We start from the raw sequence: 8872 nt of genomic DNA, 5'->3' as shown, positions 1-8872 counted from the left end.
AAGACCCACCTTCCCTTGCCCCTCTCCCCTCCCCAAAAAAAAAAAAATGAATCGTCGTAATCGAATTTAAATATTTATTTTTTTTAAAATAAATACCAACAACAATAATAATATTAATGTAAAACAAGTTTAAATATGACTTTTTTTTTACTTATTAATTTTAACGAAAAGGTCATGTTGTAGATATTATTATTATTATTATTATTTCATTATGCCCTTAAGAGCGAAATTGTATAAGAGAAAATTTCATTTTGATAATGAATTACCATTATTAACTACTACAATCACTTATTAAACTACCACCGTCAATTTTCCTTTCGGCTATTATTATTATCATCGTCATTATTATCAGCATCCTTTTTTTCTCTTTTTTTTTAAATAGCCGCTGGAAAAGCAAAAAAAAAAAAAAACCCTTTTAAAATCATTTCATTTCCCCAGAAATCTTTTTCGAAAAAAAAAAAAAAATTTAATTAAATTAAAAAAATTTTTTTTCTCGACTTGAATTTTAGTTTCCAGTTGGAAAGTATATATATTGTTGTAATTAATTTAAAATTTATAATAATAATAATAATGATGATGATGATAATGATAATAATTTAATTCTTTATAAATTATTTTAATTTATAATTAAAACGTTACATTTTTCTTTTTTTTTTAAACGTTAATACCACCACGAGTTTTTTGTATGATGTTAAGTTAAAAAATTTGGAAGGCTTAAATGCTTTTTAAGTTGTAAACAAAACAAATATGATAAAAAATCATTTTAAAAAAAATAATTAAAATTTTTTTAAATTTAAAATGATTTTACTTATAAAGTTATTTCAAATGTAAAACTTATCAACTTAAAAAAAAAAAAAATTTGTTTTTTTCGTGAATGATTTTGATTGGTGTTTAAAAAAAAAAACACGATTTTGATTGGTCGGATTATGCGGTCGGTGAAATTTCGCATAAAATTATAAGAAGAATAGTGTTTTAAATTTCGCTAATGAGAATTTCACCGTTCGATAAATCTGATCAAGTCTTTTAAAAGGTTAAAAAACCTTTCGGTTTCGGAAAATTCGGAATAATTTGTCGTAAGAAAAAAAATATATATGTATAAAAAAAATACCGGAAAATATTTATTAGAGAACTATAAATTTTAATAAGTTAAAAAAGGTTTAATTAACCTTTTTTTTCGTGGCTTTTTATTCCTTTTACAAAAAAAAAGGGAAAAAAAGGAAAAAACTCCATTTATTGCCGATTTCTAATTAAAAATCATTCAAATTTGACTTTTTGAAATTTAATTACTCGAATGAACATTACAAAAAAAAAAAAAAATGAGTTTCTTCGATTTATTTCTTTTAATTACAGAATTTTAAATTTGTTTCGAATCAAAATAATAATAATAATAATAATAATAATAATAATAATATTAATAATAATAATAAAAGGAAATTTTTTTTTTTTTTACTTTATTAAATTGATCATTAAAATCATCGGGAAAAATTTTAAAACGATTATAATAATGATGATAATAATCGTTAATCGGAAGTATTTCCCTTTTTTATTTTTAAAACTTAATAAAAATAAATAATTAATGTTTAATAAAATCATCTATCTATGGGGTAGATTCGATTGTTAATATCATGATAATAATAATGATAATAATAATTAATTATTACTAATGAAAAATAAATGAATCCTTTTAAAAAAAAATTTTTCTTTTTTTTAGAATAAAATCGAAAAAAAAAGAAAAAAAAAGCTTACGGGATAACCTTTTAATAATTAATGTTTAATAATAATAATAATAATAATAATAATAATAATAATAATAATAATAATGGTAAAAAAAAATTACGATAATTGATTTATAACGGAAATAATAAGAAAATAAAACAAAACGAGGGAAATGAAAAATAATTATTACCTGGTAATATTAACAATGGGAAAAGGTTTTCGATTTATTCGAAAATTATTAATTATTATTATTATTATTTATATAATAACCATAGTAGGTTTGAAAACAATGATTTTCAATTTAGAAAGTTCAATTAATTTAAACGTTTTCGAATATATATTAAATAATAATAATAATAATAATAATAATGATAATCATTTATATTTTTTAAAGGAGAGTAACCGAGCGTGATCCAACCAAAATAAAATTAAGAGAAAAAAATTTTTTAAAAATAAAATTGTCGCGGAAATTTTTTAAAAATTTTCCAAAAGAAATTTGTTCACGTGATACTAATACTAATAATAATAATAATGATAAAAGTTGTAATGATTTTGTACGGTTTTGTTAAACGTATCCACTCGTGTACGTGTAATCGAAATTTAAAAACTTTTGTTTAACCTTTTCTAATTTTTTTTTCTTTTTCGTTTTCTTTTTCGTCTTCTTTTTTCTTTTATTTATTTATTATATTTTTTTGTTTTTTACAAAAAAAAAAAAGAAGAAGAGGAAGGATAAGAAGGAGGAGGAAGATTATGTTTAAAAAAGAAAAAAAATTGAATCTAATATATCAAACGTTTTCAGTAAGTTTTAAGTAGATGAAAAAAAAAGTTTTAAAAAATGTTGAGTCGATATATTTAAAAATCTTAAAACGAGATTTTTTAAATTCTTTTCAAGTCAGGACCGTAAACTAAGCAGCGTGTGTGTGTGCACATAAAAAAAAAAAAACGAATGATTTTTTCCTCCATTTTTTTTTTTTTTTTTTTTTATGGCTAATCGTCAAGTCACGTTTTTACTTAAATCTTTATTTTCTCCAAGAAAAAAAAATAAAAAATATAAAATAAAATTAATTACACGTTACATAAAAAAAAGGAAAAAGCTAAAAAAGCAAAAACTGAAAAAAAAGCAAAAGCTAAAGCTAAAGCAAAAGAAAATAAAAAAACGTATCGCTAATAATGATAATAATACGAATGAAATAAAAAGAGAAAAAAAAATTTATTATTATTTTTTACTTTATTCTGACTTTTATCAAAGTAAAATTAGTATCATTATTGCTATTATTATTATTATTATTATTCTTTTTTAAGTTCAGAAAAGCTTTTTAAATTCAATTCATTTTCCCTCGTTTTTCCTTGAACTGCATAAAAAATTTTTTTTGCTACGATTCGATTGTTAATCAATAAATATAAAAAAAAAATTTTTTTCTATTAATTATTGATTTTGGAAATATTACTTTTAATAATTTAAATACTTTTTTGAAGCGCTATTATTTTTCGCTCGTAAATATTTGCTCCCATAAATATTTTTGCGTTACAAACGATTCACTTAAACAAACGAAAAAAAAAAAACGCAAACGAGACTCGAGATCGATCAAATATCACTTAACGAATTTTTATTAACTCCCCATTAATTTGTTCATATTTAATCATTTGTTCATATTATTTCACGTTTAAAGGTTTTAGTGATAAGATGTGATGTGATAAGAAGTTAAACACAAAACCTTATTCATTCCTTTGTTATTCAAAATACAAAAAAAAAAGGAAAGCAAAAGGATGATCACGTAAATAAGGATAATCATCTTACAATAATATAAAATATTGGTATTGACGTAAGACATGTATGAGAAGACACGGAAAGGTGAAATTTCTAAAGATTTCTATTAAATTTAATTCTATATTGATAATTTAATTACATCCGTAATAATTATTGATCCCGATAATGATTGATGATTATTGATTTTGATTTTTTTTTTTTTGATTGAATTCGCAAAGGATTAATCGGGAGGGATTAGAAGTGATGAAAAATCAAATATTTAAGCTGTCTCGAATCGACAAAAGATTTATTGTCGGTTAATTTCATTGTCTTGTTCTTAGTTTTGTTAAAGTCACGTGATGTTTACAATAACCGTCAATCGGTCATTCATTCAAATATTAATCGCGCCTAAATTCTGCTTAACTCGGGTGATTGAACGAGCCAGGCACGACCGTTGGCTCATTATTATTATTATTTGCGTGTATACATCTGACATTGATAAACGCAAATTTTTTTTTTTTTAATTATAAAAATGTCAAGTGATATTTTTACGGTGATTTAAATACGCGATGTCGCACGCATGCACACGCACTCACGCACTTACGTGAACGGTTGCTAATATCAAAAGCGTCGAGAACGGAAATGTCAACGACAACGATGAAGATGATAAATTACCATGTTGTACTAATTAGTGATATCCATTGAATTAATAATAATAATAATAATAATAATAATAATAATAATAATAATAATAATAATTTTAATAGTGAAAATAAAATACTTTTCAGACTTCTTCAGTAATTCTTCAGCAGTTCCCCAGTTTTCTCCAGTCATTCTCCTGTTGTCTCCAGAATTCTTCAAACTTTTACTTAATTTCTACAGCAGATCTTTTTCTACTTTCTCTAGAATTTTCTGCAGTTTTCTTCAAAATTTTTTTTATAATTTTTTAGTTTAATTTAATATTATTATTATTATAACATTCGAACACGAAAAGATTCCATACACTTGAACATCTATTCAAGGTTTTCTTTCCGATTCCTCAAGAGTAAATCCTCGAATTTCTTTAATGATATTTATAGTATTTCCCGGAGAATGTGGGCCGTCCCACATAAGACGATTTCCTGGATGGTTTCGTCTTTTAAATTCTTCAAAATCTTCTTTAAATTTCCTTTTATTGAATGTCGCATGGCTCCCAGAGCTCCCACGATAAATAGTTTCTTCTGTCTTTACTCCCCACATCCTCGTTATTTCAACCTTTTGTGCGCTTTTATTGGCTGTCTGATGTTTTTTTCCGCCGGTACGGATACTTAAAATAATTTACACCATTTTTCCGCATTATGCTTCTCAGGATGATATCCGGTTTGTTGGCTGGCACAATTCTGTTCATTTGTACTTGTTGATCTTACAGAACCGTGCATGGGTTCGTGACGGGGTTTTCTTGTCGTTATCATTATCATTACTCAATCATTTGCATTATTTATAATTTAATCAAACGATCCAATATTAATATTAATTTGTAAATTTTTTTTTCATGAAAGAAAATTAAAAAAAAAAAAATTTTAATTTTATTGGCTGTTCATTGAATCGTAAAAGGAAAAAAAAAGGAAAAAAATTTTCAATTTTTAATATGTTAAGTCAAGAGCAAAAGGTTTATCACTCAATAAATAACGTTTTTTTTCTCTTTTATTTTCCCTCATTTTTTCATCTCATTTTAACCGCGATCGTTACTCATTTTTATCATTATTATTATTATAATTATTTCCATTTAAAATCATACGAATAAAATAAAAATAGTTTTTAAAACATTCAATAAATATTATTTTCTGTGATTTTCTGCAACGTCATTCATTCTCTTATTAAAAAAAATTATCATTATCATAATAATAATAATAAATTTGTTTTTACCGACGGTACAACCTAGAAATTTTTTTTTTTTTTTTTTCATGCACGAGTGAGTAAAATTCTATAAGAAATGAAAAGAAAAAAAGTTATAAAGTTTATAGCGAAAATAGTAAAACACGACAAATAGTATAATTAAAGTTTTTTTTTTTTTTTTTTTTAATTTCCCGACATTTTCATTTAAACCGTCGGCAAAGGAAAGGATTTTTCTTTGATTTCGTTTTTTTTATTAAACCCTTGAGAATCAGTTTTGCTTCTTTTTTTTGCAATTAAATAAAAGTAATGATTTTTCTTTTACTAAAAGCTAAGAGAAAAAAGAACTATACAAATTACAAAAGGAAAAAAGACATTTTCTTTTTTTTTTTTGTCAAAAAAAAAAATATGTATTTAAATGAAATTATGAAAAAGCATCAAAGGAAAGAAAATTTTCACCACGTAAGCAATTTACCCGGAAACGTTTAAAAAAAATGTTGGCAAAACTGTTTTTTCAAATTTTCGAACTATTGTTCGAATACAACAAGTTTAAATAATTTAAAACTAATGCGTAATGGTTTTTTATTTTTTTTTTAAAAAAACTTTTCGCTTATTGTTTTTTTATGCAAAAACCTATTTTCTTTTCTTTTCTTTTCTTTTTTTTTTCTTTATAATAAAAGCGAGACAAAAAAAAAGTATATGCATTTATTTAATCTCTTAATCGTGTGTCCAATCACGTTCATCCTCCATTTATTTTATCGACCAATTAAAAACATTTACACGACCATTTCGGTTCATGTATATTTATTTTTATATTTTAATGAAGCAGGACCGGTGTAAGGATTATTATAAATTAATTATGAAGTGGTAAAAGAGAAAGTAAAATTTTCTTATTTATTTTAAATGAATATATATTATTTCCGGTTTAACGTTTTTTTATGTTTAATCGAACGTTATCGATGCAATAATAATGATAATAATAATAATAATTTATAATTTCGTATTGGGAAAAAAATTTTTTTTTTTTTAAATCCCGTCGCGAAGTAAATTATCAAAAATTGTGAAAAAATTTTTTTTTTTTTTCCAAAGAGAAACAATTAATTTTAAACGAAAGATTCGATTGATTGATTGACTGACGTTATTATATTAATTCGTAATAAAAAATGAAAAAAATTTATTTACTCATTTTTTCTTTTTCGTGCAAATTCACGAACTTGGTTATATTGTATAAATTTCCGCCATATTTCTTTATTTTATTTCTTCTTTTTTTTTTCCGGATGACGAAGTTTGTAATTTTTTATGTAAAAAAAAGGAAAAAAAGGAAAAAAAAGAAAAAAAACTGGGGAAAAAGGCAGAAAAAAAAGGAAAAAAATAAAATAAAATTTGACGGAATGCTTGGATGTTGTTAAAAGACTTGCAAATTATTTCGTGGAATTTTTTTTCCTTTTTTTTTTGAATTTTCATTTTTTCCGGTAAAAAAAAAGAAAATTTTTTTATTTTTATTTTCCGTTAAAAAAAAAAATTAAAATTTTTTCTTTTTTGTTGCATTTCCTGGTAAGAACCTAGAAACTCGTTAGTTACACGATTCAAAATTAAAAATGGTGACGAAAAATTTTCTATTTTTAAATTATCGAATCTCTATAATCGTATGATTTGTTTTATTTATCACACTTCGACTGATTTTTTAATAATAATAATAATAAATTAATTATTTAATCCTAATTTCACATAAGAGAGTTTTACGAACAAATAAATGAGAAAACTTTTTTTTGGGGAGGTGGAGGAACGGGTAGAGGAAAAAATAAGGTGGAAAAGAAAAATAAAAAGGAAAAATTTTTTATTTTTATCATTTATTTCCGGTTTTTCCGTTTTTTTTCTCGAGCTCTCACTCACTCATCTTTTGTCCGACGGGAAAAGAGAATTGAAAAAAGAAAAGGAAAAAAAAAGGATAAACTTTTGCTGTTGCTGTTGTTGTTGTTGTCATTGTTATATAAATATATATATAAAAAAAAATTCTTTAATCAGGTTTTTTTTTTTACAAGTTTAAATCTGTTGCGCTGTTGTTGCTGAAAGTTCAAAGGAATCAAAAAAAAAAAAAAACTTTTATTTTTCCTCGTTTTATTTCCTTTATGTGATTTTCCTTTTTTCCTTTCTATCGTTCTCCAAAAAAAAAAAAAATATATACGTAATTACGTATAATTGAAAAATGAAAAGTTTCCAATTGCCATTGGGGAAAGAAAAAAAAAATTTTTTTTTATTTTTGAATTTCGATCACGAATTTTCCTTCTCCCCTTCCCTTCCCTTTTCCGCCTCCTCTCCCCTTTTTTTTTGATGTTTTCAAAATTCGATTCGTGTGATCCCTCAAAAAAAAAAAAAAAACCGAAAAGTTTTGTAAAAAAATTTTATTTTATTTTTAATTATCGAAAACATTCGACATATTTTTCATTCATTTTATTTTATTTAAAAAAAAAAAGTAAAATTAATTAAAAATTCTTAATTTATTTGTTAATTTGATCTCGTCGTTTTTGTTTTTCCTTTTTTTTTTTTTCTTCTTATTGAAATACTACAAACGAATAATAAAACAAACAAACAAACAAACGAACGAAAATAAGAGAAAAATACAATAAAAAAAAAATGTTGTTTTTTTTCCCTCTTTTGTTCGCTCATTCATTCGTTTAAAACAAATTTATTATTATTATTATTACTTATTTACTATTTTTTTTTTTTTTTTGTAATTAATGAAAGGTAGTAAAAAGCAAAATTTTCTTTTTTTTTTTTTTCGTTCGTTTCCACAAACATAAAATTTTCATTCGAAAAACTATTATCGTAAAAGTACCTTCAAGAAAACGTTTTTCAATTGCGAAAACTTTACGCGTTTCTCGTTTTCAAATTTTTTTTTCCCGCCAAAATTCTTATTAGTGACACGTATAAGGACACCTTTACAAAACTTTAATAAAAAAAACTTTAATGAAAATGTCCTGCAAAAAAAAAGAAAAGAAAAAAGTTTAACTAAATTGAAAAAATCTTTTTAAAAAATTTATTTTTTATTACGTATTATTATTATTATTATTATTATTATTATTATAGTTGTTATTATTATTATTATGTATTATTATTATTATCAATTTTAATGTGAACACGTTCCATGTAATCAATTTTAATCATGTAAAAATTTGTTATCAGGATTTAGAAAAAAAATTTAGTTTTTTTTTCGGCTGAAATTTTTTAATTATTATTATTATCATTATCATTATTATTATTTATAGCGTTCAAATAATATTATATTTACGATTTAATTTCTCTTATTATTTTTTTTTTTTAAAGAATAAAAGGTTTATTCCTTTTTTTTTTTTTTTTACAAAAAAAGGGATTTTCTATTTTTTTTTTCTTTTCCTTTTTTGGATTTCATTTTTTTTTTCCTTTTTGGAATGAAAAGGATTTTATGATTTATTCCAGCGAAAAAGAAAAAAAAGGGAAAAATTTATTCGGACAAATAAATTTTGATTTTTAATTTTTTTTTTTTTCGAGTGTTTTTCC

Source organism: Pediculus humanus, genomic scaffold (genome assembly GCF_000006295.1).
Source record: "Pediculus humanus corporis 1103172107751 genomic scaffold, whole genome shotgun sequence".
In the NCBI taxonomy this organism is placed as follows: domain Eukaryota; kingdom Metazoa; phylum Arthropoda; class Insecta; order Psocodea; family Pediculidae; genus Pediculus; species Pediculus humanus.
The sequence above is the reverse complement of the archived record's forward strand: the minus strand, read 5'-3'. Positions refer to the sequence as shown.